The sequence below is a fragment of the Fukomys damarensis genome, unplaced genomic scaffold (genome assembly GCF_012274545.1).
Source record: "Fukomys damarensis isolate Sample0158 unplaced genomic scaffold, DMR_v1.0_HiC HiC_scaffold_4, whole genome shotgun sequence".
NCBI classification, from domain to species: Eukaryota; Metazoa; Chordata; class Mammalia; order Rodentia; family Bathyergidae; genus Fukomys; species Fukomys damarensis.
The window spans coordinates 45,838,353-45,864,405 of NW_022900916.1; the positions used below are offsets into that span (position 1 = coordinate 45,838,353).

General features: G+C 33.0%; 1 protein-coding gene and 1 long non-coding RNA gene across 3 annotated transcripts in view; both read right to left on the reverse strand.

Annotated features, from left to right (window-relative positions):
- Positions 1-26,053, reverse strand: part of Kcnd2 (potassium voltage-gated channel subfamily D member 2) — a 483,658-nt gene that overhangs the window by 346,860 nt on the left and 110,745 nt on the right. The gene's annotated exons all lie outside the window — the stretch shown is intronic.
- On the reverse strand, positions 379-25,826 carry LOC104869928. Of its 2 annotated transcripts, none has more exons than XR_002025704.1 (3): positions 25,744-25,826; positions 4,960-5,026; positions 379-463 (listed from the first exon to the last, which is right to left on the reverse strand). It is a non-coding gene; the product is annotated as an uncharacterized LOC104869928 (long non-coding RNA). The 2 variants fall into 2 exon arrangements; XR_782398.1 differs by having other exon boundaries at positions 4,886-5,026.

Genomic DNA, 26,053 nt, shown 5'->3' on the forward strand with positions numbered 1-26,053 from the left:
AAAAGGAACTGGCACTCCAAGACTTCTGCAACACAGTATCAGGGCAGAGAATGACCCAACCATAAGACAATCATTATTCCAAGAGAGAGATGAGGTGTTAAAACTAAGCTCCTGCCAAGTTACTAATTATGAATTGAGTTTGTATTTGTTTTTTTAATTGAAATGTGTTACTTCTCAGTGACTCAATTATACCTTTTAGCCACAGTGGGATTAAACTATTGTAAATCAATTCCTTTTTGTTTATCTCAGAATTGAACAATCCTACTGAACCATTCTCTTAAAAGAAAACTTTTTGAACTAGTTGGAACATAAATAAATAAATGTAGCACAATAATGTGTGAAGTAAATATATATAATTCCAAGATTACCTACTAACCCTCTGGCTGCTGGGTGGTACTCAGGCACAGATAATTAAGTCCATGTATACTTCTTGAAAAATGTAGTTACTCAAGTAGCGAAAGCCCTATATAGGTAATTTAACAGAGAACAAGTACAATCAAAAGACCTAGAATTCACAAAGTTTTAAGTACCAACTCATCATTTAATATTTATTATTCTCAACATTTAAAAAGATACTATATTTCCACCCTTTAATTTCTATAAAAAACAATAGTATAGAATAAATATATAACAATTATAACATTATAATATGATTATATCATAACAATTATAACAAATATATATAACAAAAATATGGCCTGTGCATTGTTGATACTCAAGAACATACTGCACAGATTTTGAAGTAGAAGGCAAATATTAGGTGTTATTTTCTTTATAGTAATCTTTCATATACCTCTTGTATGTGCTGGTATACTCAAAGAGCAGACTGTCTGTCTTAACATAATGCTTTCAGTACCTGTTTTCCAATTCATTTTACTAACTTGATAGGCAACTACAGTTACAACTAAAATTTTTATTCCCTTTACCTTCTTTTATTGTTTTAAATTTCCAAATGAAATAAAAGTCCACTAATATGTGAGTTGAGATAATATTTATGAAACAGTGATGGCAAGGAGCTAGGTGGAGGTAGTCACCATACAAGCCAAGGAACAAACACAGTAGTCAGAGATATGGACCTTTCATGTGGGGCACTGTATCAATGATCACTGAGATTACTGAGCAATGGGAAACCTAAACTAAAATGATAGAGGTGTATTGGGCACAATTGTTTTGTAGAAGAACTCATGAAACCCTGTTTTACTCTGAAAAATAATAGGGCATGCACAGATTCTCAAAGTGTGGATAACTCTAGTCTTGATATATTTTTGTTGTGTGTTTTTTCTCAGATTATGTCCTTAGTAATCATTCTGTCTCCACTGTGGAGTTGAGCCAGTATTTTCATCATTTTCCCTGTCTATATGTTGTACTATGTGGTCATGACTTGCAAATGTTTACCTTTAACTGAGAACTCTCTGCTGTGCTCCAGAAAGAGAAGTCTGAATATCATTTAGATAGATGTACTTATATGTACCATGGGACCTTAAACCCAAACAGCCACAGCTTGATCATACTATTTGCCTCCCTATATTATTCCATCCCTTTCTACTTTTGTTTCTTCAAACTGATTAGGGATGTTACTTTTCATTTATTCTCTCAAGCTACAAGCTCAACATTGATTTTTCAGTTCCTTTCTCTCTTTCAGAGGCATTCAAACACCAAAGGTTTAGGATACTTAAATACTTTTGAAGTAGACCTTTCTCTATCCAAGATTCTATGTCCTTGATCTGACATACATTCCTTAAATGAGTCACAAAGGCCTTTTGGGTTGTTAACAGGATGATCTTTCTTAATTATAACTGTAACCATTTTACTCTTAGAACCTTTCTTGGCTTTCCATTACCTACACTATAAAGTACACAGTCCTCAGTGTGACATCTGCACTTCCCCAGCTTCATCTCCTATCTCTTACCTCTTCATGTAATAGTCTTCTATAACATCGAATTATGTCATATTTGTGGAATTAATGAAGATGTTTCCATAGATATAGCTCTTTTTTCCTTACCCCTCACTCTTTTTCTCATATCATGTAGTCCTCTCGTTTCCCAAAGGAAATGCAGATGTCTTTTCTTAGCTATGATCCATGCTACATAAAAACTTTTTATAACTACAGTGTTTATTATACACTATACGCTATTATTTACTTTTTATGCATCATCACTCATTTCTTACAATATGCGAAATTGACAGTATTTGCTCCGTTTTACAGATGAAAACACTGAGGTACAAGAAGGGTAGGTACTTTATCCAAGGACACACACCTGGTTAGTGATGAATCCATAATGCAAAGCCCCATGGTTTGGATCTAAAGTTCATGTGCTTGTTTAATGCATTCTATAGTATGCCTGCTCCTCTCTGTTTATTCTTAATATTGCATAAATCAAGTGATTTTACACTTTGGAGGGATTTATTTTTTATTACACTGTGAGATCTTTGAGCTAATGTGTATTTTTAACTAATCTCAACATTTTTACCTTAATATGGTTGTTCCAGTCGAGGTATCAAATGTCCTCCCAAAACCTCATGTTTTTGGAAGGTGACTGGATCATGGGGTCTCTGTAGTCATCCATGGATTTACCAACAGATGAGTTCAAGTTCTTAAATGTGCTGTGAGGAGGTGGGGCCTGGTTAAAAGTACCTAAACAGGGTTTAAACTGGAACGGTGGATTCTTGTCACCGATACCTCCTTTCTCTCTCTGCTTCCTGGCTGTCATGGGTTGAGCACTTTTCTTCTACTATGCCCCTTTGCCATGTCATTTCTACCTGAAAGCTGGTTACATATGGACTGAATCCAACGAAACTGTGAATCAAAGCGCATCTCTTCTTTAATTTATAGGTGTTGGGTACTTTGTTTCAGAAACAAAACAGAACAAAAGCCTCACTAATATAATAGTGTTGCCACACAAAACAGTCAAATGAACTCTGAGTTAGTCAAAACATTCCCTTCTTAGTTAACAATGCTCAATAAAAGAATTTCCTAAGTTTTGTTTCATGTGCACCTATGCCGTGGGACACTCCACTGAAAGGGGATTTCATAATCAAACGGGCCTGAAGATTCATGTGGAGTATGTCCTCTTGGAGTCATAAGGCACATTAATATATTAAGAGCTCTACAAAGATTTATTATAAAAATTCATTTTTTATTGAGACCTTTTAATATATATTTGAATTTCTAAATCTCACTCCTGTTTTTGCCATACCCCCATGAAGAGCTATCACATCTCCTGGAATTACTGCTTTGATGACTATGCTCTGGGAAACACTGATTTAAAAGGTAAAGTCACATACATAGACCCTCAAAAGCCTTTGTATCCTGACTAAGCTAGTTTCCTAGTCTTTCTACTCTGTACCCATAGCCTTTATATAGTCTCAGTCATTCTTTAGAAAAGAAACAACTTTCTTACCTGTCTGCTTTAGCTTTGGGCATTTTTCAAGCCAAGTAGTCAGAGATATGGACCTTTCACGTGGGGCACTGTATCAATGATCACTGAGATTACTGGGCAATGGGAAACCTAAACTAAAATGATAGAGGTGCATTGGGCACAACTGTTTTGTACAAGAACTCATGAAACCCTGTTTTACTCTGAAAAATAATAGGGTATCCAGTGCTGCCTCTATCTTTCATCACTCAGTTCAGTTCCTACCTTTGGATTTACCTTTCTAGCAAAGCGATCTTCTATGAATTCCTTTAGCAGTTATTGCCTAAACCATTAATTTCTCCATTAATCACACACTCTATTGTCACAGGTTTCTAATGTTGATGAGAGAGGTTATTTAAATTTAGCATGTATGTGTTCTACTTTTCAAAATGTTTTTAATCTCTTTGACTTACACTTGAATTCTTTCCTTGTCCATCCAGAAGAGTAATATGACAGGCACACCTTAAGCAGCTAATCTTTTTTAGCTGCTTTGTAACCAGTGGAAAGGATTTTCTAAGACCCTAAGTTCCATTACATATAAATGCTCTAAAAGAGAATTTCAAATGACAGTTGGCATCTTTTACATTGCACAAACTAGGCTGATTTTGAGATTGCTAGAAGAAAAAATACATATCTTGAAGGCATCACTTCGAATTATATTTGAAATAATCATCCATTTGACAGGGAAAAAATTTCATTCAAGAAGTAAAGGGAAATTGCATAAATTATGATTAAGTATTGATGCACTACAGTTACTTCAACAGATATCAAACACCTCTCTGGTTCCACTGGAGAAAAATAAATGATGTTAAAATATTTTCTCTTTGATTAGAATTGAGTTCTAAACTAGTTCCTTGCTAACACCTTCACAAGACAAATATACTTTCCAGAAAGCACATATGAAAATGAAAAGTATAAACACATGAATTTTCCTTTTAAAAAAAACTGCTAACCAATAGCTACCATACCATGACAGAAAACAATAAATACTCAATGCAGTTTAGTCTCACTAGCAGATGGAATTTCCCCAGGAGCTTTCTTGATGTATAAACCACCACCATGAAAAGCATCGGATACTCCTACTTCTAATCTACATTTAATATCTGTCATGATTCTGCTCTTAGAAAGACAGATTAGTCATATGATGACAAGTAGTTCAGTAACTACCTGACAAATCAAATGGTTTTTAAAAATCTGTTCTCTTAATTTTGATTTTGGGGTGACATCTGTTGTTATGAATTTGGCAGATATAACCTCATAACTGTGCAAATGAGTCTTATTTACTCATTTTTATCTGAAATATTTATGTACATATATAACAAAATATGATTTTCTCTAATTTCAGTTAAATATCATCCTGTGTTTTAGACAAGTCATCAAAAAGAAAATTTCATTATTTTTCTCATTTTCCAAACATTCCTGTTTTGAAATGTTAGTTGTATCTTATCAATCCACACTATTCAGCATACCTGGACATGGGGAATGATCAGTCACTCCCAAGGAAGTGTCAGTAAGAGACATCAGGAACTCAACTGGGACTCACCATGTTAGATATCAGCAGTGACGGGCTTTTCAGAGTTGTCTCTAAGCAGTACATGGTAAATGTTAACCTTAAAATGGAAAACAATGAATGATGTACTAGACTTTAAGGCAACCTTCATGACTTGCATTGGCCTTTAAAACATTAAAGCTACCATGGATATTTTTATTTCTAGTTCTTTTGAAAAACAAGATCCTTTGCTTTCTCAAGATAAGTTATGAATGTAATTGAAAGTGTTTTGAATCACAACTGTGGCATTTTTTCCTTTGTCATCTCTTTCAGTGAAGATAAACAACATCCAGACTTGGTTAAATTCACTTCAAAGAGTTTTTCTGTAGGACCTAATATATATTTGGGATTCAGGAATCCACCTGCATATAGTAACAATATTAACTCTTTTACATATATAACATGAGGTACCTGGTTTTATCAGTAGAGTTATTCATCACTGTGCCTGTTATTTGTTATCTGCTCCATCAACATTTGTGAAAGAGAAGAAGGAAGGGAAGAAAGAAGGCAGGAAGAGTACTTTGAAAAAAATCAATATTAACACAAAAGAATCCTAGAAATCTTGCCCTCTATTTCACATGTCAAAAATGAATCTAAGAGAGGCTAAGAATAACACAGGCTGTTACTGGTAGTGCTGGATCTAGAACTTTTGCTGGATCACAGGCTCTTTCCTAGACGGGATGCTATCTCCCTAGATATGAGGACTGACAGAAAACAAGTTTTCTTCAGGCTTAATGAACTAGCAGGTTTTTCTTCTTATTTTCCACCAACAAAACATATGGATTTTTTTTTCCAGGATTTACACTGGGTCCTTATGTTTTAAATATACTCAGAAGAATTCAACAAGCTGTAAACAGGTTTTAAAAAATAAACAAATGTGACATAAAGAGATGTCAGAATACCAAGACATCCAGTATATGCTATATCCTACCAGCAATTTTGCAAAGGTTAGAAAACTGGCTTGTACTAATAAAAACCATGGCACTAATGAGAGGGTCTGGTGCCATACAGTGCCTTGAAATCCTCTTAGGGTTCACCGTTATGCCATGTTGGTCATGTCATTTTTAGCAAATGTAGGACTGACTCATTCTGGGCTGACAGGTAAGTGCAGATGCTGTGAAGTTACCTCTGAAGCTCTGTCAGTGAACTTGTCAGAAAAATAAAACAAAATATCCTTATATAAGAAAACAAAAAAATCCAACCTCACCAGTCTTTTTAAATCATACACTCAAATTTTACATCCGTGCTGAAATACTAGTTTGTAGGGAAAGTTTCAAAAAATATGCTTTACTAAAAAATCATCCTATTTTAAACAAAGATTATATTTTAAAGAAAAACTGGAAATACTCATTTTTTAAAACTATAGTTTCTATGTTGTACAAAAATACATTAGGGATTCTTCCAAAAGGTCTTGATTTAAAAAAAAAAGCTCTTGATATTTTTAATTGTTTATTTGCACAAGAAAAATTAAATTTCTATTTGACTAAACAGAAACTAGACATTGTATCTGGACAAAACTGCTTTTAAAAGTCTTTTTGATAGAAGAAATTTGAAATATGAGCATTGATATATGTATTTATAATCATGTAAATGTTCTCATCCCCAAAATGACATTTTCTTATTTTGTCTTGCTTTCATACAATTAAACTGCTGTATGTGTAATTTTTTCTATCATACACTTTTTGTAAAAATTTGAGAACTACATTTCAGATTGGTAAACAGGTGATTTGGGTAAATTTCCAAACCAGTTGTTGCTGTCACCATTGGATCACTTTTTTTGCAATAAAAGTATCCTCCATAGGCCATGTCACCATTCTCTTGGGAAGCTAGAATTGAAAACAAGACATTGTGGTTCAGGTTGGGTTAGAACTAGTAAACTTTGGGGCCTTTCACTCAGTCACTCTGCATGTGGACAGCCCAAAAGAGAAGGAACTGGTCTCAGAGAGTGAGAATCATGAAACAGGAGAGGAGGCATTGGTGAGAGTGCACAGCACTCTTTGAGGGGCTTGCCACTTCCTCATTCTTGCATGCAAGCCAGAGGCCATTCTACACATCTTGATTTTCTGAAATAATTTATATTTAATAACTTACCCATCTCTGTTTTGTTTTGCATAGCTTTTATGGTTAAACATTCTCAATTTGGCTTTCCTTACTTTAAAACAGAATATTACTGGGGACCCAGATTTCAGCTGTTGTCAGTGGTAGCCATTTATTTGTGTGTGAAAATGAGAATGAAGATAAATTCAATGTTTTCAAGTTAATACAACTAGCAGAAATTGGGGATTATAGAGATGAATGAGAGAATGGCAGTTAGAAAACTATAAGGGGAGATGTCTCCAGTAGTCAATGCATAAAATCTTGGAGGGTAGAATATTTAATCAGGGAAGTTTTAAAGATAAGTAGTTCATGATAAGAGAGGAATGAAGGAAAACATTCTGAGGGAGCACAACAAAGATCCCGTTAAGGTGACTGATGTCTAGGGAAAATACAGCATTTAAGTTTGAGCTGTCATTGAGGTAAGTTGTGGCTTTATGCCTGGAGGTATTTTGGTACTTTAAAAAAGAGCCCATCTAACAAATGTGATTGTAAAAAAAACACTTTGCAGAAAATGTTGCAGAAAAAACAGTTAAGCACTCAAGGAATACAACCCAGTGGTATTCATTCAGATGTGATTTGCCCCTCGGGGCATTTGGCAATTACTGGTTGTTAAAACTGTATTGAGAAAGATACTAATGGCAGCTAGTGAGACAAGATGATAGATAATTCCAATTTGATGTCTAAAGATATGATAAAAGTTAATATATAATGAAATAAGAAAATGGATTTATACAATTTTACTTTGAAAAAGAAACAGTAGGGCTGGGGATTTAGCTCAGTGGTGCCACTACCTGCCTAGGAAGCGCAAGGTCCAGTACCGGAAAAAAAAAAAAAAAGCAGTAGAATTCTAATACTGATACAGTAGTGCAAAAGCAGCATGACACAGTATATAATAGCTAAATCTTAGAAGCAGCCTGTATGTCCCTCAAAAGATGAATGAATAAAGAAAGCATTGTGTTATGGAGTACTATTCTGTCATAAAGAAGGATAAACTTGAGTCATTCGTATGAATATAGATTCATCCTGAGACCATATTGCTAAGTGAAATAAATCAGATACATGAGCTTAAATACCACACAGCTTCTCTTATAGGAAAAATCCAGAATATAAATAAAAAGCAAAACAGAAGGTAATAGGAAATAGGGAAACAGATCTTTTGCAAAAGGGAAGTGGACCAAGAGATGGAGGGAGGCAGGAGGGTAGAGAGGGAAAAAGGATGAAAAAAGAATTATGTACTTGTACAGACTTCCCAGGAGGAATGTTACCACTATGTATTACAAAAATGTACTAATAAAAAGTTTAAAAGTATACTGTGCACAGTGTTGATGCATTGAGCTTCAGAAAGAGCAACTATGGATCTTGTCCAAACATTCAGTATAATGCAACATCTCGGAGTCGTACCTTTCTGCACAAAAAATATGGGAATTTAGCAGCACTGCTTGACTCTCTCCATGAAACATAGAGTGCTCCTACTTTTGACTCCAATCCTCATTGTCTGGTTTCCTATTTCTTCTGCAACAAATTACTACAAATTCTATGGCTTCAAACACCATATATTTTCATCTTATAGAAATTTAAAATGGATCTCATTAAGTTACATTTCTTTCTAGGGCTCTAGGAATGATAACGCTTTCTTTGACGTTCTAGCTTCTAGACAGGTCCACACTTCTTGGACCCTGCATATATTGTGAAGAAGGGAGATAGAAAATTACCCAACTGTTTCACACAGTTTTCTATTTTTTCTTTTAGGAGAAAATAAAAAGCCACATAAAAGTAGATTTATACTCTTATTTTTTTTTTTTAGGAAACCAAAAGATTTCCATCTCATTCATTCTACATCAATAATTTCCTTTCAAGAAAATCATACGTATTGGGCTGGGGATTTAGCTTAGTGCTTCCGCCGCCTGCTTCTCAAAAGCAAGATCCTGCGTTCAATCCCTGGTACCAAAACAAACAAAAATTTAAGTTTTCCTTTACTCAAGTAATCAATATAATTCTAGAAAATAAATATGAAAACCAAGCAAACAAATCTTCTCTGAAGTACAAATACTTAATTTAAAGTTGTACAACAGGAGATATGATGTGGTGTAAATAATTGTTCACTGGGTTGTACACCAAAAAATGAGGGGTATAAAATGGTCAATGCTGAAAATAATTGCCATATAACTTAGAAATCCTATAAACACATGAAACCCTATAAACACATGCGTTTTGAGATCCTGAAAGACTAAGAACACATCAATATTGCTATATCCCACCACAATGTCTATCAATTATGTGATCATTGAAGGCAACCTTACTTATACTGGCCCAAATAAATGTCCTTTGCCCAGAAAAATGAATACTGGACTGATCCACTACAGGAGGGTAATCATATATGGAGGCTTTATATGACACTCCATTAAGAATACAACCTCTTCTAGTAAAAAATAATTTGGCCCAATAATCTATTTATACCACATTTTATTTATCTGTTAATGGACGTCAAGGTTAAGTCCATGTCTTGGCTATTGTGAATGGTGTTGCAATAAACATCTAATTATAGGTATCTCTTTAACATACAGGTATCTCTTTAACATACTGATTTCATTTCCTTTGGATATATACCCAGCATTGGACTTCTGCATTTTTAATAATAACACTTTATTTAAAATATGTAGATCAGATAGACTATGTAAGAAAAGATAATTTTGTTTTAATTGTAGGTACACTTAAAGTCCTTGAGAACATTAAAAATCAGTGGAATTTATCCTCAAAGTTTCTCCTATATGCAACAAAATGAATCATCTTTAGATGGTAATGAAAAATGTTACTCCCAGGTACAATTACACATGACTAATAGCTTTAAAATACTAACCAGCTTTGAAATAACCAAAGAAAGAAACTCCCATGGCATTAATTCACATAGTGTAACTTATTGATATTGCCTTCTCCAATATTGCTTACGTTTGAACATAAAATCCACTATACTCTGCTTCAATTGAAGAAATATATTTTTTAAAAACCTCACTGTACATAAAAATAGACATTATGGTTCTCAAAAATCTGGACTGCATTAAGATATTACAATAACCATGCTGTGTTCACTGTCCCTTGCTTTCTGAGTTCTACTCAAGATCCTTTCTGTGAGGAAAAGATACACCAGGGAAACTTCCTTAATTTAGTTCTTTTCATCTGAAAATTTCAAAAAGTTTGCTGATGGCAATTATTTACAGTAGCTGAGTAAATGGAAGCAATGAGCCAATGGGAAGATGTAACTATTCTATAAATGAATTACTACAGAGTAGAATCTTTAAAAAGTCAGTAAAATGCCAAACATCCTGTTTAATTGTGAACCCATATTCTACATTTCTTCTTCAACTTTCTCCTTTCTAGTCACTTTGTTCTTATATCCTTAGGTTAATAAAGACATTGGCCACTTATTTAGCTATGTGCACTCACTGTATTCCTATTTTTAAAGTAATTCAGGACAGCTAATATACTGCCTATGGAGAAGGTCGGGGGAGTAAGTCTTTAGACTCAGAACTAATGGAGAAGGGAATAAAAGAAATTACTACTATGATTGCTGAGATCTAAAATCTGTGAAAGCAAGTCTACCAAAAAAAAAAAAAAAAAAGTTAAAACAAAGTCTATGAAGAGACCAGATGATGAGAGAAGGAGAGGTGTGGCTAAAGATAGGGGAAACCGGTTCATTCTCTAAATACAATAAAATAGCCATTAATAAAATTCCATAGCTGGCCAATCATTCAAAACACTGTAGCAGATTATAAGCATCAATATCCCTTGTGTGCTCCCTGGAAATTTATCAGACATGGCTCAGAGTCCAAGAATCTACAGTATTTTAAAGATTCTATGGAGAATCTGAAAGTATAGATGCTTTTGAAAATTAAGCCTTCCAGAAGGCCAGCACCTAAGAAGCATATCTAGCTATGGAAACAGCAATGCTTTGCTATATCCCTTCCACTAACATGAGAAAATAAAATAAAATGGGAACTGAGAAAGAATGGGACATCCTGAGGTCAGAAGTCATGGTCAGATTCTTTTCTGGTGTCAATACACCTCATGGTTTTTATACTGAGACACTAGATGTTATTTGTCCCTCAGTTTTACTTCCTGCTTTTCTCTTGGTTTGAACCACTGGTGAGTCCAAATGCAATCCATTTGGAATACCAGTCTTTATGTTGAGCTTTAGGCAGTACTGCAATGGGGCCACATTGACAAAACTGTTTTTACCTTTACCTTCTACTCATACTGACCTCACAAATCCATGAGGCACATAATCAGAGAAGATAGAACCAAGGCTTTCACTGTGTGCTTTACAGTCATCTCAAACCTCTTCAACATCAAGCCCTCATTCACTTTGACCCTAATTCACAAATTTGCTAATCACCTTAATATATATCAATGCTATTGAAGAATGCTTTTTTATCTGAATCAAAAACAGCAGTGTCCTTATTTTGATGCATATTCCCAATGTTTATAGCTCTTACTGGATTAGAATTTCCTTATTTCAGGAGTTAGGAATCTGCATCATAAAACTACATTGTACAGATAATTTTATGCCCACTAAGGTTTGAGAACTGGTGAAAATTACAGTGGTAGTGAAATTAATTAAATAATTGCTTACTCCATTGTCATTCTATAAATAATAATTTATTGCTCTGTATGTGTCAGATATTTGATAGGCTCTGAGATTATAAAATGGCTTGAAAAGAGTATATTATTATTTTCAAATGGGGAAAACAGACAAATTAAAGAGGACCAGAATAGAATGTGAAAGGTGCTCTTACAAACAAGCACAGAGTCCTCTAAACACATTGAAAGGTTGATTCTCTCAGTTCTGATGATTCCAGAAAGTTGCTAGACAGCCATGTATTTTTATAACTTGACTGTGCTTACAATGCCAAAGGCTCGCCTATTATTATATACAATAAAACTACTATAATGATAACAATAATACCACTTCTTTTAAATCTGTCAAATGATCCCAAGGTATGCCTGATTACTGCACAACCTTTTTGCATTTAGACATTTAAAAATAGCATGAATTTGAGTTCTTTATAGTAGCCATTCTTTATGAAGTCAGGTGGAATCTCAGTGTTGTTTTGATTTGCATGTTTTCTGTTTAATGAGAAACTCAAAATAAAAATAATGTAGTAAGCAAAACAAAAGAGAGATGACAGGAAACAGGAAGGTACACTTTTTGAAGATGAGAGATCTCAGGAAGCGAGGGAATAGGAATGTACATATGGAAAGGAAATAAAATAATCAAGGCACTAATTCCCCCAAAGAACATCATTGTTATTTATCAAACATATAGTAATAAAATAAAATAAATATGCCATATTTGTTGATATACCAATCGATATGTTCAAATGTAATTAAAAAAAAGTCACAAAAAAAAACCATGTTAGCCAAATGCTTTGACCATTGTTCCTACTGTTATTCAGTGAGATATTTAAAATGTTTTAAAATAATATAATTGAGTTATTGGTGTTTCATGGACATGACCTTACAGAAATTTTAATTTATAAAATTAACTAGGGATAAACTCTCTATTGGCAAAATATATATGAAAATGCCTAAGTGAAGAATAATAAAAAAAAACACTTTTAACTACACATTACTTGTTATTAAATTTTTCCAGAAGTTTGAGTATGGTGTTTTTAAATGGGATATTTATTGTAGTAATTATGATATCATTTATATTTGTAAAGATTTAAAGTTCTATACCTTATTATATGTGACTGTATAACTAATTTATTCTTTTATGTATCAAAGAGGTAACATAAAGCCCAAATTTTCTTGAGTATAAATAGCATTTGAATTTTCTTTAATGTAGCATAAGAACTATGGATAGACTATAGACCAGGGATGGCAAGCCTTTTAGGGCTTTTGATGATACAATATGTTCCCCAGCAATGCTATAGACTGTTTACACAGTGCACCATGTTGTCAGAGATACAATACAATGTGATCAAGCTGATAAGTTACTACTGAACCATATGTTAAAAGCATTAAAAATATTTTCAGATATTATTCATCTGTAGGTAGAGTATATGATAGTCAACACTAGAAGTAACACAAGATGAATAAAGCTTTTATATCCAGTAAGCTCATGAGAAACATTACAATTTAAATTAAAGCAAGTAGCTGCCAAGAGGAAGTACAAAGACTCAAAAGAGAATGTGACTGACTTTAGGTGGAAGGATAAATGATGGACCATAAAAACTAGGATGTGTCTTAAAGCTACCATTATTAATTTAAAACATAAAAGTATAATTCATTATTTCTATCCTTTACTGTGTTCCTTCTAGTGACCAGCCACTCTGTCAGGTGGTAGTTTAAATAGTTCCTACTTAATACCCGTACACTAGAGCAAAATGCTATACCCTCCCAAGTGAAAAAAACTGCAGTTGAGAGATGTTAAGTACTTCCAACTAAGTTACACAACGTTACTGCTGAACCAGGATGCAAAGATAGATCTCTCAAATATAAGACCTGTGTATTTTCTGCCACACTTCCATGAGCTAAATACAATAATCTTTGAAAATAAAAGGATATTGAGATAATAGAAAGATTAGTGGTCTTCAGTTACTTAGGGCCAAAACTGACATGGAAAATCTGTTGATAAATATGTGAGATGTCTTCCTAGGTAAGTGCCTATAAGCTAACAGCCAACAGCTAATAGGTTGGTTTTTAAAATTTTTGTTTCTTGTTTTTTTTGTTTTTTTTTTTCATTCTGTGTTTTGTTTTGCTTTTCAGTGGTGGGAATGGAACTCAGGGCCTGCACTTGGTAGGTAAACACTCTTGAATGCACCATATCCCCAGCCCTGACTTACACTTATATAAAGTTTATCAATGAATCTGGGATGAGAATATAAAAAACAAAATGAATCCACATCTCTCCAAATTGTTATTAATGAATTCAGGGCATACACAGGCGCTCCCTAGTCTCTAGGATCCCTTCGTCCCAGGACTGGAGTTCCAGAAGAGGTTGATATTAACAAAGCATTGGCAATTCTGTAATGTAATTTCCTTGCAACCTCAGGCTGCCCGCCCCCACCTTAAACCAGCATAACCAGTGGCATCTTTGGCTACTTTCCATTCCTGTCAACTCAATCACATGGCCTCTTGAAATTCCTGCACTGCTTTCTTAACACCTTCTCATCCACTTCAGTGCATTCTCTATACTTTTTCTTATATAAAAACTTTGACACCATCTTATTTAAATAGCTATTTGCTCACATTCTGCACTAATTATTAACTTCTTAGTTACTAATTACCAATGTATTCCACAGGTATAGGCTACTCCACATCCACAATGTGAGTCCAAAGTACACTCAGTCTACTATCTCCATTTCATTACAAACAAACCGAACAACTAAACTACCTTTTTTTTTGCTTTATTGCATATTCTTGTATTTTGACATACTCCCAAACCACTAGAGCTAGCTTATATATTACCTTCTCTACAATGCCTTTGCCAGTTTCCCCATTCACCTTTTCCAGTAACACTTTCAGGTATCTCTGAAGCCGTTTTGTGATAATGAAACTGTTTACATAAATTCTGTATATCCTGCAACGTCACAAAGCTAAGGTCATGGATGACTGGATTTCATAACTCAGACATACATCCCAGGGTCTGGAACAGAGAGGGTACGAAGGACAGCTTAGGTGATATGAGGAAAGAGTCCTTTGTATCAGGTTTTAGACTGACCTTAAGAACTACAGACAAAAATAAACAAGACTTATACTAATGGATTTTCATTTCATCCTATATAATGAGGAATTGAAGAATGTTTTTATTTGCCACAGAATGTATTTCTGTTATTCCGCTTATTTATAGTATGATACGCAGGATACTTGGGGTGTTGATGGTTGGTTGGTAGGTAGGTAGATTGGCTCACTTGGATAAATGGAAAGATGGATGGACAAACAGACATACATTTGGAAGTATAGTTGATAATTTTAGCAGGGAATTAAAGCAATCAAAAATTTTGAGAGAATAAGGCAGCAATATATGTGGGGTGATTTGAACTATCAAGACAATCCATATAAGCATCAACTAAATACATAATTTTTTATCTGCCTAAAATATACTGAGGATTTGGAGAGATATATAAATTGCCATGATAATTTGAAAAGGCTATTAAGATCATCGAATGTAACTGTACTGTATCCCTAAAATGTACCAATAAACTCAATTAAAACTGAAAAAAAAAGATCATCTATATGATATACTTTTCTGCCAATAAATATTCCTTGGGCAAACAAAGATTTTAAAATGCAGTTTAGTAATATTACAACTGTCTCACATATTAAAATCAGTGATTACTTCATTCTTAATAATGTTTTCCCAATTTAATTTTTTTTTTCGTACTGGGGATCGAACTCAGGTCCTTGTGCTCTCTCTGTATATATATGAGGAGAGTGACAGAGAGAAACTTATACTTCCATGAAATCCTTAAAAATACAAATTAGTATTAGATTATGGTTATTCAAAGCCTTATGATTATTTAAAGCCTTCTAATAGAAATGTTAAATATATCACCTGAATATATACCTATTCCTACTTTTCATGCAAATTTGGCCCCAATCAACAAGTAACTAGGATGAAAACATTAAAATATTTAATTTTAATTAGCATATTTTAAAGAAATTGAGGAGTATTTTTCAGTGACTGTAATAATACTCTTCAGTATCTTATTAAAATAATATTTTCTATTTGGTGAATGAGCTTAATAAGAAGACACTAAATTGAACTAAAGTTTGCTAATATAAGCTGTCTAAATGGGCATGCATGCTGGCTGATATACAGTCTCTTTCATCCTAATACAAGGCAAAGTAATTCTTCATAATTTATTCTACAAGGAATGTATTGTGTTCATAGATATAGCACTTTCATCTTAGGAACATGTAGATAATCTAAGAAAGAAAATCAGATAAGCAATTCAGGACCAACTCAAGATTAACTTTAAGAAAATGGAAGATAATTAAATATAGTTAACTTCCCCAAGCCTAGAGGGACATGCTAAATACTGATAAAATGAGACAGTAAAGTCATTTAACTTAACAAGACACCAGTCTTTCAAAAATAACAATAGTAAAAACCATGATTCCTGTGCTGCTGTATGTGGTTACAATGTCCTGTGGAATAGAACACATGAATCTGGAAGACTGTAGTTTTTGCAGGAGTGTCTTCCTGTGACAAATGCCTCCCATTCTGCTATTCATACAGAAATCACTTACATATTAAATTCAGCTATACAGGCTCACATGTACACACAAATGCTAAATTAAAGAGTCCTGCAAAGTTACCCTCTAACTGAGGTGACTGAATGTCATACTGTTTTCTGATCTAAATAGGAACTCACAAATAATCTATGCAGATAAATACACAAACCCAGAGAAAATATTAAATTCACATTGGCTAATATCCTAGTGAAAAATAAATGATGGGATAAAGTATTATTACTAAGATTAAAATATATCTAGTCCAAAAGACTAAATCCCCTGGGCTTGTCCAATGCTAAATCAAGAGCATATTGTGACACTTAACATAAAATGCACTCCTTGACCCTTTAGATATAAATCAAGAAACTATCAGCTAAGACAGAACAATTGATTTTACAGAGCTCTATAAAGAATCTCACACAATGTCTTTCACAATTAGAAGGAAAACCAATTGATTTTATTATTAACTTGGCCAACAGAGAATGTACATTTAGGTCAAAGCATGAATACTGGGTTTGATAATGACCAAGTTGGCTATCTATATGGATCAAGTTGAACAAGTACCTTCCAGCATGTGGCCACATCTGACCTGGCCTTCTATCTATTAATCTGACTTTATTTAGAAGTTCAGCTATTAAATTTTTATAATTTATTTTAAAATTTCAAAATATGGCTCTGCTATTGAAATTTGCTCTGTTGGAAATTCTAAGTGTAGCCCCAGGTAAAACAGGCAGTTTACTTATATGACAGCACTAAATTTGAGTGATTGTATTGAGGAAGAAAAAAAACTATAATTTATATGTTGTTGGAAAAATTACTTCAAAGCTCCAAGCCAATATTAATGTTTCTACCTTGAAAATGAAATAGAAAATCAAATAACTATAACCACTCATCTAGTTAACATTTACTTACACTGAGTTAGATTGAGTATGAAATTAAATATTAGAAATGTTATTGAAAATTGTCCCAGATATGTGTACTATGTACATTGTAAGACTGTAACTAAATAACATGGAATATTCTTCCAGAGTTTACCATACATTGAAAACTTTAACAAGACAGAAAGCACAGCTATTATTAGTGGCTCCACTGATACAGAAAACTAGAAATTTTCTAGGCTAAATTTTTTCATGGCTAAATACCCAGCACATAAATATTAGGAAAGTTACATATAAGAAAATTTCAATGATGTAAACTTGGCATTAATAACCTGAACGGTATAGGGTAGCACTGTTTTAATAATCAAATATCCAGAGAAGAATATGTCACTTCAGAAAAGTTGTAAGAAATGTTTTTTTTATTCAAAGGTAGGTAAGAACAGTATTAATAATTTTAAATGCATATGGACAGTTACTTGATTGAGATGGTTTAAGTGCTACAGCAGGAGGGTCAAGTAGTCACTAAAAGTCTGTTCCTTCTCTGATTATTTTCTCAAATTCATTATAGTGTATAATTACTACTATTATTGATGCTCTGAAAAGCAATGAACAACCTATTTTAACTTGTCACCTTTTCTCTCATGATGTCCTAATTATTAAGTAGTTAAAAATCACTTGCCCTCAAAATATTCTGCCATTTAGAAGGCTATGGTGATTACAAATTATTTATTTATTTGTTTGTTTGTCTGTTTGTTTGTTTTTGTGGTACTTGGAATCTAACTCAGGACCTTGTGCTTGCCAGGCAGGTAGGTGCAGCACCACTGAGCTCCATCCCTGGCCCAGGATTACAGAATTTGTTGTTAACTCCTAGACAAAATAGAACTGTAAAATATTTTTTCACAATAAATTTTTGAAATGGAAAAGGGAAACTGATGAACTTCATTCACCATATTACTTGATGGCATCATGTTGACATATTTTCATGAGAAAATCTTATGTAAAACAAGTTGTAAGTAACTGAGAAACTGAGACAAAGTAATCAATCTGAAATTTTTAAATCCAAAAGCTTTCTTCATTGTATAATCAGATAGCACAGGATGGATGTTCTTAAGCCAAATCTTACCAAGGATAAGCTGGAAAAAGACAAAGAGGGAAGAAAGTACATATAATATTGCAAGCTTCTTGCAAAATCATTACAGTTACATGTAGTTCATCTGCTAAAGAAAATGAAAAGCTTCTATTCTAAAAGATACTTAGAAATTCTCTTTTCAAATAAATCTCATTAACAATTGAAAGGAAATCGTTTTGCATTATTTTTAATAATAATAAAATAGAAGGAACAATGATTTCTGAGCCCAATACTTGGCAATATACATATTGGCATCTACTTTACTTCTGCCAACAAGTATTCCTACTTTTAAAAATATATGCAAGTTAAAGCTCACAGAAATTAACATGTTTTCAAGGTCCAATAGTTATACTGGTGGGATTAATTCACAAGGTTCATATAATTTTGAGTAGAAAAAACAGGAGAAAAGAAATTGAAACTATCAAAGTGAACCTTTCATATTTCTATACTTAGTTAAACATTTTCTTCACTTTTTATTTGAGAAAAAATTGAAAACCACATAGAATAACATGTTAGAACATATAATGAACTGCACGGAAAAACCGGCAAATTGTTAGAATTAATGAAGTGGCCCTAAATTCTATATTGGGATTTGCCAGTTTTAACATTTTAAATATATGTTTTATGTTAGGTTAAAAACAAAACTAGGAACTAACTGCTTGTAAAACAAACATGGCAAGAAGAAAGGCAGCTAATGACAGTTCTAGCAGAACCATTTTGGAATACCAAAATAATCATTCTATTAAGTAAAGGAAAGAAGATTCAAGGCATTAATGCGGATTTTGTCATGATAAATGTATTTTTATATAAATACTATGGGACTTTGAGCGAGATTTAGGCTTTTATTTTTCTATGAAAAAAATACGCTGTTAAATGTTTTATTTTAAAATCTTCTGTTTGCATAACTGTTTTGATAGAGTATTGACACAGCAATAATAATAAGGCCCTTGCCTTCATGTTTTTCTCCACAAATTGTTCCAGAAATATAACAGTTTGTGCAGCTCCTGCCCAATGTATCAAAATGTTTTGTAACTGTTTGAACTGCATCACCTTTCGAGAATGTGGTGTTAGCTCAGCCCCGTCTCTAGAAATGTTCTGTAACTCTGCCCCCTCCTCAGGTGAGCATGTCCTCCCACAGATCCCTATAAGGAGGCTCCCGTTTCTAATCAAGCCCTCAGACTGCAGTGTAAGAAACACGGAGCCCACTAGCATAATAAAAAGTTTTTCTCCACCTCTTCCAGTGACTTTCAGATTCTCAAGTCTTCAGGTTGCAGTGGCTGCGACCCAGAGCTGTAAAACTGAGTTGTAACACTCAGTTTTGCCTCAGAGCTGTGACACTCAGCTATAACATTGAGCTGTAACACTTGGCTATAGCACTGAGCTGTGCCACTTTGCCACAACAGTATCACCTTCCATATTTGGATTCATGGGGAACTAACATTTGTTACTTAAAACCCATACAAATTTTAGGTTGAAATCAACCTGGTAATAATAAATGACACATAGGATACATTTCTATTATTTAATAAGTAAAACCATATACTTATTTATTGATAATAAAATGAACCGAAATCATAACCATTCTTATGGACATTATATAGCACATATGTATTTATCTTAAACATTAAAATATATTACTATGATTTTTTGAGAGGAAGTATAAATCATCAATTTTATATTGAATCCTGTCTGGTTTGTTCCACTTTGCAAAAAATTTGTGACTGTGACTCAATCATAGCTCTTCAAGACTCAGTATTTTTATCTGTAAAACAAGTACAGTAATTAAACTTCTTTCATGGGCCACTATGAGCATTAAATAAGGTACTGGTGATGAAAAATTATCATCATTACCATCATCATCATTAAAATCATCAAAAAAATTATCCTTGTGGACAAGGAGTACGTTATTTTTTGAAGCTATGACTATGTCTTACTTATTTTTACATTTCATTAGTCCCAACTAATATAACTCTTATATTTATGAAAACAAGTAGAAAAAATAAAAGTATTTGAACTAACATCATTCCTCCCTCATTAATGTAAACTTAAAATTCCAAAGAAATAAATATTTCTATTCATTGACTCGATAAGAACCATGGACATAAATTTACAATGGGTAGAAAAGTACAAACTAGCTGTCTCTCCAAATAGCTGGCCAAGAAAATTTCTTATAACTTTATTTCTTGGTTAAAATTTGAGAAATGCCCAAGGCACTATAAAAATATTTTTAAAATTCTGTAACAATCCAGGATAAACTTTAAGTGTTTCTAATATTGCCTAGCGATATTCAAATACATACCCTATATTAAGTATTCCTTATGCTTAAGATTGCTAAAATCTAAAATAAATGAAATGCTCTAATTTAAATTCAACAACATTGCAAAGTCAATAAAAAAACCAGGCTAATATTCTAAATTAAGTTAGCAACTTGATATAAAAAAATAGCTATTTGTGTTATCTTTTAAAAGCCCTAATTAACAAACATTTTTCAGAATCCTGAATACATAGAAACCATTTAGGAAGACAGTTACCAGGACAAGGTAGAGCAGAAATGGTGAGATGGGTTTCAAAGGCTACAAATTTCAGTTATGAAAGATAAGTAGTTCATAGAGCAAATGTAGAGAATGAAGATTAGAGATAATGATGCTGTGTTTTACACTAAACATTTGCTAAAAGACATTTTAGGTACTTGTATCACACATTAAAATATAAAAGAGATCTATGTGAGATCGTGGGTTTGTGAAGACACTTGAGAGTAGTACATATTTAATTTTTTGTATTTAAATTTTTATCAACTTGAAATATAAATAATTAGAAAAGTATGGACCTTCTTGAATTCAGCAAGTCCATCTTGCAGCTTATGCTACAAGATTATCCTCTCCACCCTTTTCCCTACTGGACAACTTCAAATATTTGTTGGGAATTAAACTCACTTGGCCCTTCATTAGTGTAAGTGCAGTATTTATATTTGCTTACTTTTCTCAGTAGTCTAGGACAATTAAAGTAGAACAATATGGCATCAAAATGTTTATACATACAAAGGTTAAAGTGGGAAATAAAGCAGCTGAATATTTATGTAGTGATATATCATAATAAGGTAAATATAAAAAATGTCATTATAAAAATAATCATAGAATTAAATCAAAAAAGTTATTACTTATTCCAAAATAGCAGTATTGTAGAGAACATCTGTCCCTGAGAATGTGTCCATGGACCACCCATAGGAGTAGCCTGAATAGACTGGTATTATTGCAGGATCTTCACTACAATGTTAATTGTGTTGTCAGTTTTGTTCCCATAAATTTAAAGGTTTTCAACTGTCTTTTTATTTCTAGGCTCTCAGATTTGGATTCTGATTCTCTTTCTTACTGAAACCACTAACAGTGGTATACATTATAATGACATTCATTTTTTGAAATTTGTACCTTTACATAATCAATCTTGGTTCTTTTGTTTCCCCCCATCCCCAAAATTATGTTTCAACTCCTCCCTCCCTCTACAAACACTAAAGGTTTTCAACTGTCTTTTTATTTCTAGGCTCTCAGATTTGGATTCTGATTCTCTTTCTTACTGAAACCACTAACAGTGGTATACATTATAATGACATTCATTTTTTGAAATTTGTACCTTTACATAATCAATCTTGGTTCTTTTGTTTCCCCCCATCCCCAAAATTATGTTTCAACTCCTCCCTCCCTATCTACAAAGACTTTGTTTCCATTTTTTCATTTTCTCATATTAATTCCATTCCCTTCTTTCCTTTCCCCTACCCCTCCCATTTCTCCTTCCCCATTGTCCCTTTTCTTCCTATTTCATATTATCTATTATATCTTTTTAAATGGAGCACTACTCAGCCATAAAAACTGAGAAATTGGAGACATTTATAGTTAAATGGATGCACATTGAGGCGATACTCTTAAGTAAAATAAATAGGACACACATGTGTAAATACCAAATACTTTCTCTAGTGTGAGAAAGCAAGTGTAAGCTCCACCTCATAGGTGCCACTGAGATGGGAGAGACAAAAAAGTGGTAACCAGGCAGAGGACACATTTTCTGGCAAGTGAAATTATTAACCTTATGATGTGCCAAGTACACATGATCATATCAAACAGACCACCAACTGTGAAACTCCAAAAAAGATGAGAATAAATATAAAATGAATCTGAATTTTATTCTTGAGAAATGTTCCTTTAACCTGAAATATTCTAGTATTTTCCTCCAAGTTAAAACCTGAGTTCAATGACTTCCTGAGGTTAACAATGTATAAATGCTTGACTTTGTCTGTCCTACCATCAAACCCACATTTTAATGACTCTTTCATCCTAACAGACTCCTGAGGCTAGACAGAAAAAGGGAGCCTTGAACAGAATTCTTAGAATCAATACAAAAGGGTGTCATGCCAAAAATAATGTGTGTTCAATCTTAGAATACAAAGAAGGCCAAAAAGAGTCAGCAACATCAGGTGGTCACTGCACTCATTTCCAGTTGAGACTGAAAATAGCTATGTGCTGGAATGAAAATAGCTCAATGCAGAACGACTGGAAACAGCACATAAGCCAATTGAGCTATAATTGTAAAGAAAAAGGGAATCATACAAAAATACTGTTAGGTGACAGATAAAACTGTATAGATCAAGAACATTTTTCTTTTCTGAAAACCTTTAATGTTAACTTGAGTTAGGTATGTTTCATATACTACAGTTATTTCTAGAACATTACAGAATCTACAATCTACCTGCCTTAGATCTCCCTCCTCCCTCCTGCGTGTGTGTGTGTGCGTGTGTGGTGTGATTTTGTTTTGAGTTTTTCTCCAGAAGTTACTGGCTTTAATGGTTGCCTTACAGGCCAAGAGTTTGGAAGATTTGAGCAACCTTTTTCCTATGCCAAATTAGAAATTAAATTTGCCACTCTCAAGCACTCATTTATTTGCTAATTTTTGCTAATATTGCATGGATTTCTCCAAGTTCATGACTAGCAATGTTCTGAATGTTTCTAATGTTGGAACAATCATCCATTCAAACAATATTCATTAGTTGCTCCAATTCCCTACTTTTGGGGGCAATCATTGACCTCAGCATGGAATATGCAGAGATGCATAGGCATTCCTTCCCCCAAGAAACTCACCACAGAATGGCAAGATCTATGCTTTAAAAGTCATGTGCAAATAAATGCCTTTGTTTATAAAAAGTAAAGAGCAAAGTCTGTAAAGTTAGAAAGGCTACTAATGTTCTCTAAAAACTTGTTGTCTCTGCCATAACAGTAGAGTTTTGGCTGGTTACAAGATCCCATTGCTTAAAAGTACATAACCAGCCTTTTTAGCAGCCAGATGTGGCCTCATGGCAAGCTGTGATAGCTGAATTTAAATGGCACTTCTAAGATCCACTTCTGGGTTTTACCCTCCAAATGGCTGGGGGTGTTATTTTCAAACAAGAATTCATTTGCCTGTTACCTACATTCTGTCTTATTAATATTTTATGGGCAGAAAAATCAAGTTCTAAAAAGATTAAAATTCTAAAGTAGATACAGTAATAAAGATATGATTTCCAAGTAAATGTAATATGCTACATTATGATGACAATGGTCCCACAGAAACTTATTATAAAACTACAGAACACATTCAAACTATGAGCTTTGGACACATGTTGGAGTATGTGTCAAATGGGGAGTGAAGGTGTTTTGGGCTGAGGACCTAAAAAATAACTCATACTATAAAACTATCTACATATCAATCTGATAGTCTTTACTTCCTGTTTTTATTTAATAAGAAAAGTTGCAACGGATACATAATTAAGAAGTTATATATAATTTCTTATATGTAAGTCATACATAACTTGGGATATATAAAATCGTGTTACACTGACCACATATAATTTAATAATATAGATAATGCAAATAAGTCTTGCTTTACTAGTACAGACTTCCTTAAACATAAGCAAGCATACTATTGAGATGATTAGGAGTATAAGGTGAAATATGAGTTTTACTTTGGGGAGACTAGAAGAAAAATAGAATATTTTTAAATTCTAAAAACTTTAACTTGGACTGTGTTTTATAATCACTTACAGGCTTTTCAGATTCCTCAAGGCAAAACACAAATATGTTCAACATAACCAACATACTTACATCTAGATAGAAGTATAAAGTCAAGTAAATAACTCATATGAAACTTCTTACTATGCTAACTCATCTCAATAAATAAAAATTATGGATTTGAATATCAAGTCATCACTCTTTGAAGTTTTCTATTAAAAAAAATGAAAAAATACTAATTTCCTCCTTTCCTTCTTAAAAGTGAGTGGCATAAATTCTAATTAAAGGTAAATTAATTTTGCATAAATAAAAAGCATTTCTCCTAGAAATAAAACTTCAAGCTACTCAAGGCTTCTAATTATAAAAAAGTATTTTATCAAAATGATAACATATTTTATTTCATCATAAATTTTACCTATGTTTTTGTCTAACACTTGGGAGATTTTATCTCTGAGGATAACAGAATCTTCCACAAATATAATTGAAAGTATAAATGACATTCTTATGATGATCAATAAACTTACTTTTTCATGTAGCATTAAAGATGCTTTCATTTATCCTTCATATTGCATAAAATTAAAAGGTAATAAAGTATCTGCCATTATATTTTTATTTTCTATCATCTTATTATCAAATTTCAAATTACTTCCTTTAAGCAAAACTATAATTACAGTATACAATGTTTTATAGGAATTATGTGTAATATTTCTTTTACCAATACCAATTTCTTTAGCAAAATATTTGGAGAATTTTTCATAATTCAAAAAAACTCTAAATCTGTGATGTTTCTAATAACTGCTTAAAAAACCACTTTGTCAACTTAAAATAATTTATTTAATTCACTATTTTCGAAAAGTTATCTTGAAGTTGCAATCTTATCTAAACAAATTTATGTTAAAATTATACACATGAATATGTTTAAATTCATCATTCTACTCATGTATATATGGCTGAATGCTATCTCCATTTAAGTTTGGGGAAAGGATTTACCCTTTTTTGTCAGAGTTTTCTATAAACCATATTATGACCATGACTTGTTTCTGTGTAGTGAACAGCTAACCTAGAGACCAGAGACCCTGCTTGCTTCAGAATAGACAGTGCTTTAAAAATAGGAAGAAGAAAAGTACAGATGAATGGATTTAACAATGACATTGTACAAAACATGAGTCCTCATGTGAAAGTAGTTGACAATGGTTCTATTATTTCTAGTATATTAATGATTATATTAATAAGGCAAGTCAATAAAGGTTTTATATTCTCCTATTAAATATTTATGATCATTACAGTCCCTGCTTTGTACAGCTGATATTCCTAAAAATTGTCTAAAATAATAGCTGGTTTTATAACAAATACTCTAAGCTTATTTTCCTCTAAGTTCACACTTTAACATATTCAATACACTTACTTTACTTCATTTCATTGGATAAGTCAAATTTCCTTCAGGAATAAAAATAGTGTATAAGTCTAGGTAAGGTGGCTTATGCTGCTGTAATAAATAAATCCCAAACTTCAGTGTCACAAGAAAAGAATATTATTAGCAGCATCAACAGGATACATATATTTCATTGAAATAAAGTATGCCTCATGTCTACAAAACTGTAGGGCAGCTATTCTATACATGATGACTGAGCGATGCAAACCACCTTGACTTTGTGACTCCACAATGAGCACACAAGTTATGAAACATATACTGGATAATGGTGTGGAAGTGTTCC